The following is a 13,198-nucleotide window of genomic DNA, read 5'->3' as shown; positions in this document are numbered from 1 at the left end:
AAAAATAAAAGTGTTAGTTATGTGACAGAAGGCTCACATAGAGCCTGGACCCGGTTAATTCTAAACAAGATAGTCTATGAATAAATCAGTTGAATATTTATTAAGAATGCACTCTATCTTGAACTCTGCAAATTTCCTTCCCTCTTACATATGCTCCAGTATCTCCCATAATGATATTTATACCTAAGAGTTTTTCTTAGTTTAACAAGAAGACAAAGAGCTACTCAGGGTTTTGTTGCAATGATTATATGGACTGTGCTTTAGAGCAGGGCTTCTTAAACTTTTCCCATTCCACCTCTTCCGTGCTTCTTAAAGCACTTAAAGTCAGACTCCACATGGGGTCAGGAGCAGGCCTCACACCTAGAAAAAGTGCTGGCCATCGATTCAGAAGACCTGAGTTCAAATTCCACCTATGACATTTAATTCCTGTGTTACCTCAGGCAAGTAGTTTAATCTCCCCAGGCCTCAGTTTCTTCATTTGTAAAATAAAGGTCTTAGCCCAGATGATCACTGAGGTGTCTTCTAGATCTAGAGATATGATCCTATAATCAAATAGTATTGCATTATTTCTAATCAGGTCACATAGTCTTGATTCATAGAATATTGTATCCTGTCTATAACATATAAAGGAGTGGATAAGGTATAAATGACCAGTCTTGATCTTGCATTCTTGAGCAGGGTCCTCCATCTTGTGGTCACATCCTTAAGAAGGATTTTTTTAAATTATGGGGTAAAATAATTGCATAGGTGCTGGTAGTGTTCGTTATGATAATATGCATGGAGAATAATAAAATGGATGGAATCCTAATAAAGCTGCCCCCAGCTTCAATATTCTAACTTCCTTATGGGCCTCACTGAGCAGCAGGCATGTCCTGATTTAACCACACAACCTCAGGCCCCCAGACTCAATATAACCACTGCCCCCAGAGCCAATTCACATGTTTGCACAGGTGTGTTCTTGTGCTCAACCACAAGTCATCCATTTAGCCCAAGACAGGACCACAATACCTAACTAGACATCTTGACCAGATAGGACCACAATAGCTAGCCAATCAGAAAGCAGCATGACCAGGATGTTGTAATGGTCATGTAAATGGGAATATCTTTCCCATCCATTAATAGGCCCATGTGACCTGCCTAAGTCACATGGAAGCCTAAAACACATGAATTTGAGTCCCATGAAGCCTGTGGTGGAAGGAGCTTACTGAATGGGTGGAGAAGGAAGGATGGAGCAGGAAGGGTAGAGGAGAGCTGAAAAGAAGTTGATCAGAGCAATTAAAGCTTAGGGAGATAGAGGAAACAGGCAGTTATCTGTGAGTTAGTGTTTGTGGGAAGGCCCTAGCAGGGGGAAGGCTTGGGGATGGCAGGTTCTCCTGCATTGGTATTGTGTATAGATTTCTTTGTTTCTTTATTTATTTGGCTTTCCGGTGTTGGGATTGACCTTTCTGGTGTTTGAATAAATGTTTTGGTTCTGTCTTCCATATAGAAAGTCTGTTATATTTTGTGATTTAGAATTATACTGTCATATTCATAACCACCATAGGTGCTGTGAATATAATGTTGGCACTACAGATGTTGACCACCAAACCATAAGAGGGACCCCTCTCCTTTTTTTAATTTTTTATTTATTTTATTTTTAAAGCAATCGGGGTTAAGTAACTTGCTCAGGGTTACACGGCCAGTTATTTCTGGGTGTGGTACTGAGTATCTGAGCCTGGATTAGATCCCCAGGTCATCCCAACACTGGAGCCGGTGCTCTTACTCGCTGAGCCACCTAGCCGCCCCTAAGCAATTGGGGTTAAGTAACTTGCTCAAGGTTACACGGCCAGGTATTTCTGGGTGGGTGCTAAGTGTCTGAGCCTGGATTTGATCCCCAGGTCATCCCGACACTGGAGCAGGTGCTCTTACTCGCTGTGCTACCTAAAGGACCCCTCTCCTATTACCTCATCCCTTAAGAAATCCCTCCTTCCTTTTCAATATTCATAATTTCTGTTATACAATCAGCATCAATACACTATGAATTTGTCTGTGTTGTTTTGCTAAGTTGTTGGTTCCTCTTGGAACCTAGCCCACTTCTGAGTGGGCATCAATCCTGAATAAATGCCTGTACTTAGATTAGAGGTGGTGGTCTGACTCTGAATTCTTTAAGATGGTACCTCCACAACACATAATGAAACGGAGACAAAATGATAATTATAATGAGAGAGAAGAAAACATGTCCAGCAGCCTCATTCCCATTGGCGCCTGAAGTGGTACTGATTCTTCCTAGCCTAGTGCCAAACAGCCCATGTGGAATTGTGAGCTGGTGGAGGTATTTGAGGCATGGGGTTGATAGAAAAGGAAATGGACCCTTTTGAATGTCAGGGGTCTGGGGCAAAGGCCCTGCCACACCATCTTTTATGGTTTGTCAGTTATATTATCAAATGCTTATGTATAAGGCAGTATGCTAAGCAGTCAAGATACCAAAAAAAGAGGCAAAAGCAGTCTGTGACCTCAAAGAACTTAGGTTCTAACGGGAGAGACATCAGATAAATAACTAAGGAATACAACACGTATGCTGAGTAGATGGAAGGTTATCTCGGAGAACAATGCACTAACAGTTACAGGGAGCAAGAGGGGCCTCCTACCGAAGTTAGGATTTGAACTGAGTTTTGAAGGAAATAAGGGAACCTGAGAAACAAGTGAGAGGCAGAGAGCATTTCAGACATAGGGGACAGTGACACAGGGATTGAAATACAGTATCCTATGGGAGAAAGAACAAGCAGGATGTAATAGTTCTATTACAGAGTATATGGAAGTAAGTAAAATATAATAAGACTGGGAATGTTGGAAGGATTGGGGTCCCTTATTGCATCTTTGGAAATACATGTCTTTTGCAAAACCCTTTTCTTAATGTAAGTATTTCTAACATTTTCCACTCAGGCTAAACCTCTGTTTTTGGAATTCCTTTACAGCAGGTAGTAGAATGTTGTGGCAGGAAGACTTCCTGTCCAAATCTTTCTGGAGGATAAAGCATTTAGTAATATCTCTATAAACACCAGGGTGGTGGGCATGTACCATCTGTCTGGGGATCCTATAGTTTCTAGACATAAGCTCTTATTCTTTCAGTTTCTCCTTGCCCCTGGAAGTGGGCAACTTCTTACTGGGCTATCCGGGGATATGAAACATCCATAAAGGCCTTAAGTCACGAGGACATTGCTGATATGTTTTTCTATATAAACCTCCTGCTTGGAACAAGAAACCCTTTAGGAACAGAGATGCACAGATCACTCAGCGATTGACAGCTGTGATGTACAAAGTCAACACATCCTCAAGGAAGAGAACTATTTGCCAAGGTTTCTTCTATTTTTTTTTACTGTCTCATCTCTAAGGGAGCAGCTAAATGCCTGAACTACACTGTGTCATATGCTGTGTATACACACCCATATGTATGTGTAGCATATCACAGGGGGTGATATATGTTGCATAAATATTATTATATACATATTATACAGAGTAATGTATTTTGTATATAGTATTCAGTATATTTTGTATATATTATGGAGCATATTTATATGTACTATATTATTTATGTTATAGCATAATATATATGCTCCATTGTTACATAGTGTGATATATGTACACACAACACACACACACACACACATATATATATATAATGGATTGAATTAACATGAATATTTCACTATATAGAAAGACAATGAAAGATCTCATTATGGCTACTGTTTCACATTGTTATACTTCTTTAAGAAATTATGATAATTAGAGTCAAAGTCTTTACTTTTATTCCTTTCACATTTTCAATTTAAACAAGAAGCATCCCAATTAAACAAGATGTCTCCTAATTGAACAAGAGGTACAGAAAGGATGTAAATCTCATTGGTGGAGTTTATATTCACATGAAAGAAAGAATAAAGCCTTGATGTATTTAAATATTATCTTCTGCAGCAGCTAGAATGCTGTTATATAAGCACATAGTGGGTATTTAGTAAATGTTCATTGATTGAACTTTTTTGGAGTTTATATTATAGAATCTTAAATATTAATTCTATCTAAATCAGAAAACCTTACTGGCAATAACAGGTGAGCGGTTGAACAGCAGAGCACATGGAAAGCAAAGGAGTTGATCCAAACAAATGTCTTTAAAAAAATTGACATCTTTTTTTTTTTTTTTTTGCTTTTTGGAGGGCAGTTGGGGTTTAGTACCTTGCCCAAGGTCACATGGCTAGTTTTTTGTATTAAGTGTTTGAGGCCAGATTTGAACTCAGGTCCTCCTTACTCCAGGGCTGGTGCTCTATTCACTGCACCACCTGGCCTCCCATTAACATCTTTATTGAAAGTTTTGAGTTCCAAATTGTATCTCTTCCTCCTCCCTGAGACAGAAAGCATATATAGGCTATACATGTGCAATTCTGTAAAGCATTTCCATATTCGTCATTTTATCCAATAAAACAAGAATAAAAGAAAAAAATGAAAGTGAAAATAGCATGCTTCAGTCTGTATTCAATCATTATCAGTTCTTTCTCTGGAGACGGATGGTATACTTCATCATTAGTCCTTTGGGATTTTCTTGGGTTGGGATTGCTGAGAATAGCTAAGTCATTCACAGTTTTTCATCAAACAACATTGCTGTTACTGCGTTTAACATTTTCTTGGTTCTGTTCACTGTACTCTGCATCAGTCCACATAAGTCTTTCTAGATTTTTCTGAAATCATCCTTCTTATCATTTCTTACAGAGCAATAATATTACATTACAATTACATACTGCAGTTTGCCAGACATTTTCTAAAGCAAGAAATGTGGACTAAAACAATAGAGTATTAAGTATTCCTTTTTGGCGGCTGGGGGTGGGAAGGGTGGAACTGGCCTTTTCTATTTTACCTGCCTTTGAAGTACAACAGTCACTAATGGGCTTGATCCCAACACTAACAATCATGACATATTTAACCTGCTCTGTTTCCCTTACCTAAAACAATTTCCTTTTCCATGTGTAGTTCGGTGTTCCTCCACTCCCAGGAGTTGACCACTTTGGTGCTAAACAAATTAGATGCCTGACTGACTTAGGCTATGACAGCTCAGAGTTCCTGAACTCCCACTATCTATCAGCCTCACTATGTTCAGTATCAGGACTACAGGCAAACACACTATGGAATATTAATTATTCCTAAGAAAGAGACCTTAGAAACCATCTAGTACTCTTCATTTAAAAAACTAGGAGGCGGATCTTAGAAAGGTTTGATGACTTGACCAAGCCAGCACTTGCCATTTGTGGAAAAGAACATTTGTGGCTTCTACATCCCAGAGATCTTGTTTCCTGTTCTATTGACCTTTAAACTATGCCACATTGCATACAGTATATTAAAATGCACATTTGGCAGTGATGCTATGGAGAGTAAAATATATGTGCACCATTTGGAAATTTGTAAAGTACCTAAACTCTAGTTTATAAATTCCATTTGAAGTAAAACAAACAAAAAATAATAATAATCACTTTTGCCATATCTTCACCAAAAATAAGAATGTTTAGTATAAAAGTCATTCTTATATCAACATAAAGAAATCTGATTTATATCTTTAACCTTGAATTCCTAGAATTCTAATGTAAATCCAATCAGGGTGTCAAAAAGACAACTGATAAGTTTAAAAAAAAATATCTTATTCCCTCCCCACCCCCAAGATAAATAAAACCTTAGAGCAATAGAGGGAGCTGTTGCCCTATGGAAAAATAAAATGAGTCTGCCTTGCAAAAATCTCTTCCTTCTTAACAGGCAAAATATATAAATAAACAAAAATAAAAACCATGACAGTTAGAAAAGAAGAAATACGATTATACTCAGTGACTTGATTAACATGTCCTGTAATGTTGAACTTGGGGATGGCACAGCAGGGCTGCTGTGCTGTAGACAGAATCTGCTTTAAAATGTCAGATAGCAGGCACTCCATAGCCAAACTACGCAAGTCCTCAACCTAATTAATTTCACATGGCTCTGCAGGGCACCCGTCTGGTTCATTCATTAGCTGTAAGGGTAAGTTAGAAGCATCCTTTCATGCTGAGGAGAGAAAGTATAAGAAAAAGGAGAAAGAGAGAATGGGTGAGGTGTGTGTCTGTGTGTGTGTGTGTGTGTGTGTGTGTGTGTGTGTGTGTGACTGACAGACAGACACATAGACAGAGAGACTGAGACTGCTTTGGGAATTCCTCATTTACATCTGTTGACCAAAAGAAGTCTAGTATCACCTGGAAGAAATCATTTATTTTCTTCACTTCAATATTTTCATCCTCTTCTGCACACTCGGCTTCCTCTGGGTGGTAGAACTGATTTTAAAGATGTGCACCTGTTTGACAGAGAGGCACAAGCCCACTCCAGTGTGAACTGGTGTCTCTTTGCCCATTTGTTATATGCTATTATAGCTTATTTGTTTTGGCCAAGGGTACAGGATGGAAATAAATATGAATATCTTATTCCTATTTATTCCTTTTGTTTTTATGGATGACTTAGACACTTAAAACCGGTGGGAAATGCCTTTCTGAAACCCTTAATAAATTATTGAGCTTACCAGAAACCTTACAAGCATTAATACCAGAAAAATGAAAATATCAGTTGACAAGTTTTAAAATAAGACAAAAGATTCATAGGGTCATTAAAACTACAAGTGGAAGCTTAGCATATTATAATAAATATTTCAACAATTTAAAAATGTAAAAAATAAAGCACTTTCTCATATTCTTCTTTTTCCCAGTTGGTATATACAGTTTCTCTGATTCCATCCTAGACATCCTCAGGGAGTAGCAGATTATTTCTCCATGATTTCCCTTTGACATCCCAGCTGTGTAGATTTAAAAATCAAAAGGTTTTTCTTTTCTTTTGTTTTTTTTCAAGGCATTTCAATTCTTTAGTAAAACTTCTTCACACATCGAAATCTGGAGGACTGCTGAACACATCAGTGGATTCTGTCACTTCAAACACTGTTGCATTCAATTTTGTTGAATGCTAGAGGCCTGGGTGGTGTTAAATTGTATCATGCAGTATTAAAGAAACATGGTGAGACATCCAAAGCTCTAACGTATGAGTCAGTTCTTTCCTTCAGAAAAACAAGGGTGCTATAAAATATTATCCATTTGAAGAAGCTTGTAGTCAAGATCAGAGTAGTTCCAGATAATCAAGGGGTATGGATTCCTGTGAATTTAATGGACTTTTGTATTTAGCATCAAAGTTTGCAAACTTTTCAGAAACAAGATTGTAAAACAATAAATTAATACTTAAATTAATCCAAGAAAGGACAAATGAGAGAAATAATTTCCTGAGGAAACTCTTCACATCAAACTCTCTTGCCTAATAAAGAGTGACAACACCTTTAACAAAGATACATCAGAAATAGAGATTATATCAACAGTGACATCCTATATTCAAAAAAACTTCTCTGATGAAAACATAGCCAACACCTTTTAATTTGTCCTTCAGTTTCACCTTTAAGATAGTGGTGATAAATGCACCCACAGAAAGAAGGATTTTAAGAGAGGTTGATTTCACTTTTATTTTGTAATGAACATTACAGGTATTTACCAAAGATCTAGAGACATACTCAGTTTATGGTTTCAGGGCATGAACCTATTATAACTTCCATGCTTCACTCCTACCAGCACTGAGTAATTGATGAACATTATTTGACAAGATTGCTTTGGATTTTCAAGAAAGATATGTTTTGAAAAAACAGTTTCAGACAGAAAAATTCAAACTTCAATATGTGATTTCTATTAGTACAAGTGTGGACAATTCCTCTGACTGCTTATTTACACATTCCCAGGAAGGGCCTCTTGTATGCTCTGTTCTCAGCTCAATTTTGAAGTCAAAGTGGAATATGAAAGCTAGCTTATATTTAGAATATAAAATCCTTTAAGCATAAACTGTGTAAACCTAATTTTTCTCAGTGACTTGCTAAGCTATTTAGAGGCACTCAAATATTTGTTGGTGGTCACAAAAAAAGCAGATCAGGAAAAAAGTGAGAAAAATTATCTGGTCTAATCAATCGTCAAGACAATCAACTAGTATATATTAAATGTGACTCTGCTAGGTGCTTGGGATTAAAAATGCAAAATGAAATAATCCATTTCTATAAGATGCTTACATTCTAATTAGACATCTTTTACATATATAACTATGTACAAAATATACACAAAATAAATACAAATACAAGGTAATTTGGGGGTTTAGTTGTTTTTCAGTCATATCCAACTCTTCATGACCCCTTTGGGGTTTTCTTGGCAAAGATACTGCAGTGGTTTGACATTTCCTTCTCTAGCTCGTTTTGCAGATAAAGAAACTGAGGCAAACAGGGTGCAATGACTTTTCCAGTGTCACATAGCTAGTAAGTGTTTGAGGCTGTATTTGAACTCAGGTCTTTCTGACCCCAGGCCCAGAACTCTATCTACCATGCCATCTAACTGCCCCACTCCAATTTCCTGGGAAAGATACTAATTCAGAGTGAAAATGAGTCTTCATGTAGATGATGGAGCCTGAGTTGAGTTTTAAGGAAACAAGGAATTCTAAGAAGAGAAGATAAAGAAGTCTATTTCAGTCATAGGGCCAGAAAAAATACCTAAAGGTATAGACTATCGTACAACAAATAAGATAAGCCTGGCTGACCTTATCTGCATTATGGGGCAAGTTCTCTGCTACCCTTATCAATCCAGAAGATGTGATTCGTCTAATGCAGAGGCCATTGAGGAGTGAGTATGATCCTCTTATTTCATAAGGGCAAACATGGATCAATATAATGAGGTTTACCTAACAATCACATTTTTAGCCGTGAGTGAAAGTACCAGCAATGAAATCACAGACTACTAGAAGTAGAAGAAAAATTAGAGATCAGTTAGTCCAACCCACTGATTTTATACATGAGAAAAGTGAGACCCAAAAAAGGTTCAGAGGTTTGCTGGAGTCCTGGCTCTGATACTAACTGGCAATGTAAAAAATCCCTTAATGTTTCTGAATTGCACTTTCTACATCTATAAAATTAAGTGGTTGATTCACCCATTCTGGAGAGCAATCTGGAATTATGAGCAAAGGACTATAAATAATTTCATATCCTTGGACCCAGCAATACCACTTCTAGGGTTGTATCCCAAAGAGATCATGGAAGTGTGAGGAGGACCCATATGTACAAAAATATTGATAGCAGCTCTTTTTGTGGTGGCAAAGAACTGGAAATTAAGGGGATGCCCATCAATTGGGGGAATGGTTGAACAAGTTGTGGTATATGAATGTGATGGAATACTATTGTGCTATAAGAAAAGAGGAGCAGATGGACTTCATATTTACCTGGAGAGGCTTATACGAACTGATGCTGAGTGAGAAGAGTAGAGCCAGGAGAAATCTGTACACAATTACAGACACAAGGTATGTGTGACGACCAGCTTTGATAGACTGGACTCTTCTCCGCAAAGCAGGATTATAAGACAACTCCAAAAGACTCATGATGGAGAGAGATGTCTACATTCAGAGAAAGAACAGAGTTTGAATGCAGATTGAAGCAAACTACCTGCTCTCTTTCTTTTTCTTGTTTGGTTTTGTTTCCTCTTTCCCATTGTTCATTCCATCTGTTGCAATCCTTCTTTATAACCTGACTAATGTCTAATGTGGAAGTATTTGCTGATGCTATACGTGATTGCATGCCACCATGGTGGGGTGAGGGGAGGAAAGGGAGAGAGAGAAAATTTGAAACTCAAGGGATTGTGGAACTGAATCTTGTAAACTAAAAGTAAACAAACAAATCAATAAAGACAAAAAAAATCAAATGGTTGTACTAGGTCAGGGGTGGGGAACCTGTGTTCTTGAGACTACATGTGGCCTTCTAGGTCCTCAACCACAGTCGTTTGACTGAATCCAAACTTCAGGAAGTTCCAGGTTCCCCACCCCTGGACTAGGTTAATTCTCAAGTGATTTTCACAGCTTATCCTTGTAACTCCAAATCTGTCAGTTCCCAGAAGCTGAATAAGACCTTCTTCATGTTAGGAACTGTCAGGGGATTATACTGCTTCTACCAGAAGCTTGACCTATTACTGCTTCTGGAAGTCTTAAACCAACAACCCAGATTTCAACTGGCCTGATACCTGCTATCTAATATGGTTCATAGCCTTTGATTTTAACAAACTCCAAATTATCTTTTTTGATCAACATACTAACCAAGTTCAATTAAACTAAAATATAGGGGCCTTCCTTGAACCATAACAAGATAGACAATAATTATCATCTATTACCTCTGTAGTCACCAGCCGTATCCAAGATCGACAATGTAGTTCATCTAAGTCACACAGGTTTCCAAAGTGAGCAAAACCACCCCATGGGGGGTGCAGGAAGGAAGGATGGGGGATTGAGGGAGGGTGGTTGTAACCTCATGTGCAATTGTGGGTCATTGAGTAAAAATAAGGCGGCAGTGGAAGCATAAAGAAGAAAGATATTCCATACATATTTCATCTGTTGGATAACAGTTAAAGTTGTAGAGATTACATTATTTTCCAAGTAAACACACAAAATAAAATCTGTAACTGATCAGTGGTCAAGTCTGCTAACAGGTCTTAAACAAGTGTTGGCAGGCAAGCAATGTCATTCATTGTTGGGAAGGCCAGGGGGCATTGGGAGGAATATGTGTGTGTAATGACTCGTTTACAATATGATAGTATCTGGTTACATGACAAAACATTGTGTCATCAAAATTTCAATGCAGGAAAAGCCTCATGAATTTATAATATGTTTTAAAATTTAAGATGCATCATTTAAAAAAATTATATATAATATATATATATTTTTTGAAATGACACAAATTTAAAAAAAACATCAAAGGGTTAAAGAAAGTATATTTCCACGGTCGGGGAAGGGGGCACTGCGTAATTTGTTTTTTGAAAAGGGGGTGGTAGGCCAAATAAGTTTGGAAACCTCTAATTAAGATTTCTAAAGAGCCTTCTAATTAGTATAGTATTAGTACTGATGATTATGGGATATGGGATTGCTTTTCAACCCTTGTATAACAATGCTTTATGCCATAAAAGTGGAGCTAATTTAATTTACTTAGAACCATTTGTCAGGTAAATGTTTCTCAATTTTATCATTCTGAATTTCCACATATAATGGTTTTATCCAGAAATCCTCCCTTAGTTCTCCTTTACCATTTTCTTCTAACATTCTTTGACTTTGCAACATAAATATGTTACCATTGAGATAAAAAGGCTAGGCACAATAGCTTTCACATAGCAAGTACTAAATAAATTCTATTGCATAGATGAATGAATGAATCAAACTACTTTGAGTTTTTAAAAAATATCTTACTCTAACGATTCAATATGTTCCTGGCAATCATGTCAGAAAGGAAATTGAGAATAAAATGTTGACCATTTGTGTTTTTCTCTTTAGGCATGTTCAATATCAATAGTTAAAAAAACTGAATAGTTGGGTGAAGGCAGTGGAGAAGTGAGGTGTAGGTGTTTATTATATAGTATGGTATTGATTACATGATGTGTGAAAATCTGAAGTAGTGAAAACTGGATTTCTTGAATATAGAAAATGCTTGCTGTGTCATGAGATTTTCCTATGTTGTTCTATCATCTGTGAGTACGTGAAGGACCTATCTTTTTTTTCTTCACATAACACTTCTGATATGGGAACTCCCTCCACCAAACATAGATCCATATTCATCTATTTATTAGTATAGAAGCCCTGATCTATTTCCTAATGCAAAGAGAATTTAAATGACTATCCAAGATTCATATAGCTAGTAAATGAAAAGGGTAGGATTTCATCCCAAGTTTTTTGACTCCGAACTCAACGCTATTCACTATACCACTCTGCTTTAGTTTTATTTTGCTATACAAAAAAATCTGCATATAGTTACATCAATGATGAGAATGCAATTTAGGTTAAAGGAAGTTATCTTGGCTCTCTGGATTTATTTCTTGAAATATCAAAAGGAAATCATCATAAATTTGTCCCATATTTTTATGGCAGAGTCTAAGGGTAGAATTCAAAGCATAGAGTAACAACAAAGAAGTGATACATAAAACACTCAAAAAGACATATAAGAATATATTTTTTTCAGAAAAAAAGAGTTTATTAAGTGCTTACTAGGTTTGAGAACCTCTTCTTTTGACTGGGAATAAAATATAAAATGGAAAATATCACATTCTTTATAGGAGCATATATTCTACTGAGAGCTAGGATATAACATGTATCCATTCAAAATATAATGTAATAAGGGGAAGAGTTCTAACAAATGGAAGGATCAGAAAAGGCTTAACAGATGATACAGTAGCTGAGCTGAACACTGAATAAGGAAAAGGATTCTGAGAGATAGAAATAAAGAGCTGGGAATGGAAGATGGCTTGTGAAAAGATTCAAGGCATGTTGAGTTTACAGAATAGCCCGTAATCTAGTTTGTCAAGAATATAGAGTCTGTGAAAAGAAATAGCTAGGTAAGTAAGAAAGAATCAAGAAAAGCAGAAAATATTAAACAAGAAAAAAGTTTATTTAACCCACTATGGACAGTTATTTTACTAGCAACTCATTTCTTATCTTTTTCTCCCTTTAGGATTTTAGATTTCTCATTCAAAAAGAAAATATAAATAGACTTCCAGACAGGTAAGTCAGTTTCTTCAGTTGTAGAATGAGGAGTTGGATAAGAGACAGAAGGAGTTGTGCCATCTGGCTTGGGAGTCCGGAGAGGTGAGTTTGAGTTCAGGCTTTCGAACTTGTTGAATTTGTGACCTTGGGCAGCTTACTTTAATTTTCTGTGCCTCCATGTCCCCATCTGTCAAGTGAAGAGTTGGACTACTTGAACTCTAAACACCCTTTTAGCTTTCAGAGACTATGGTTCCAAAGATGATTTCTAAGGTGATTTTTAACTCTAAAGTGATTTATTTAGTAATTGCAATTTTAGGGTCATGCCCCCTAAGCCACTTGGCTTAAGTTTTCCTATGGAGTAAAATTTATGATATTGCTTCCCTGAAAACCTTGCTTAATGCTTGTTGACCACAGAAACCTATATTTAGAGTTAAATTTCTTCCCATTTGCTATAATACTTCCTTTACTTAATAGAAGGTCATAGAAAATTTAATTAAAAATAAATGGCTTCATATGTGGAGAGAATATTACTTTGATCAGCTTACCTTTCTAGTTCTAAAACATTTATCTCTGAAGAGCAATGATAATT

The sequence above is a fragment of the Petaurus breviceps genome, unplaced genomic scaffold (assembly GCF_028583685.1).
Source record: "Petaurus breviceps papuanus isolate PSGF00001 unplaced genomic scaffold, PetGlider_PUasm1.0 90849, whole genome shotgun sequence".
In the NCBI taxonomy this organism is placed as follows: domain Eukaryota; kingdom Metazoa; phylum Chordata; class Mammalia; order Diprotodontia; family Petauridae; genus Petaurus; species Petaurus breviceps.
Note: the sequence above shows the minus strand (reverse complement) of the source record.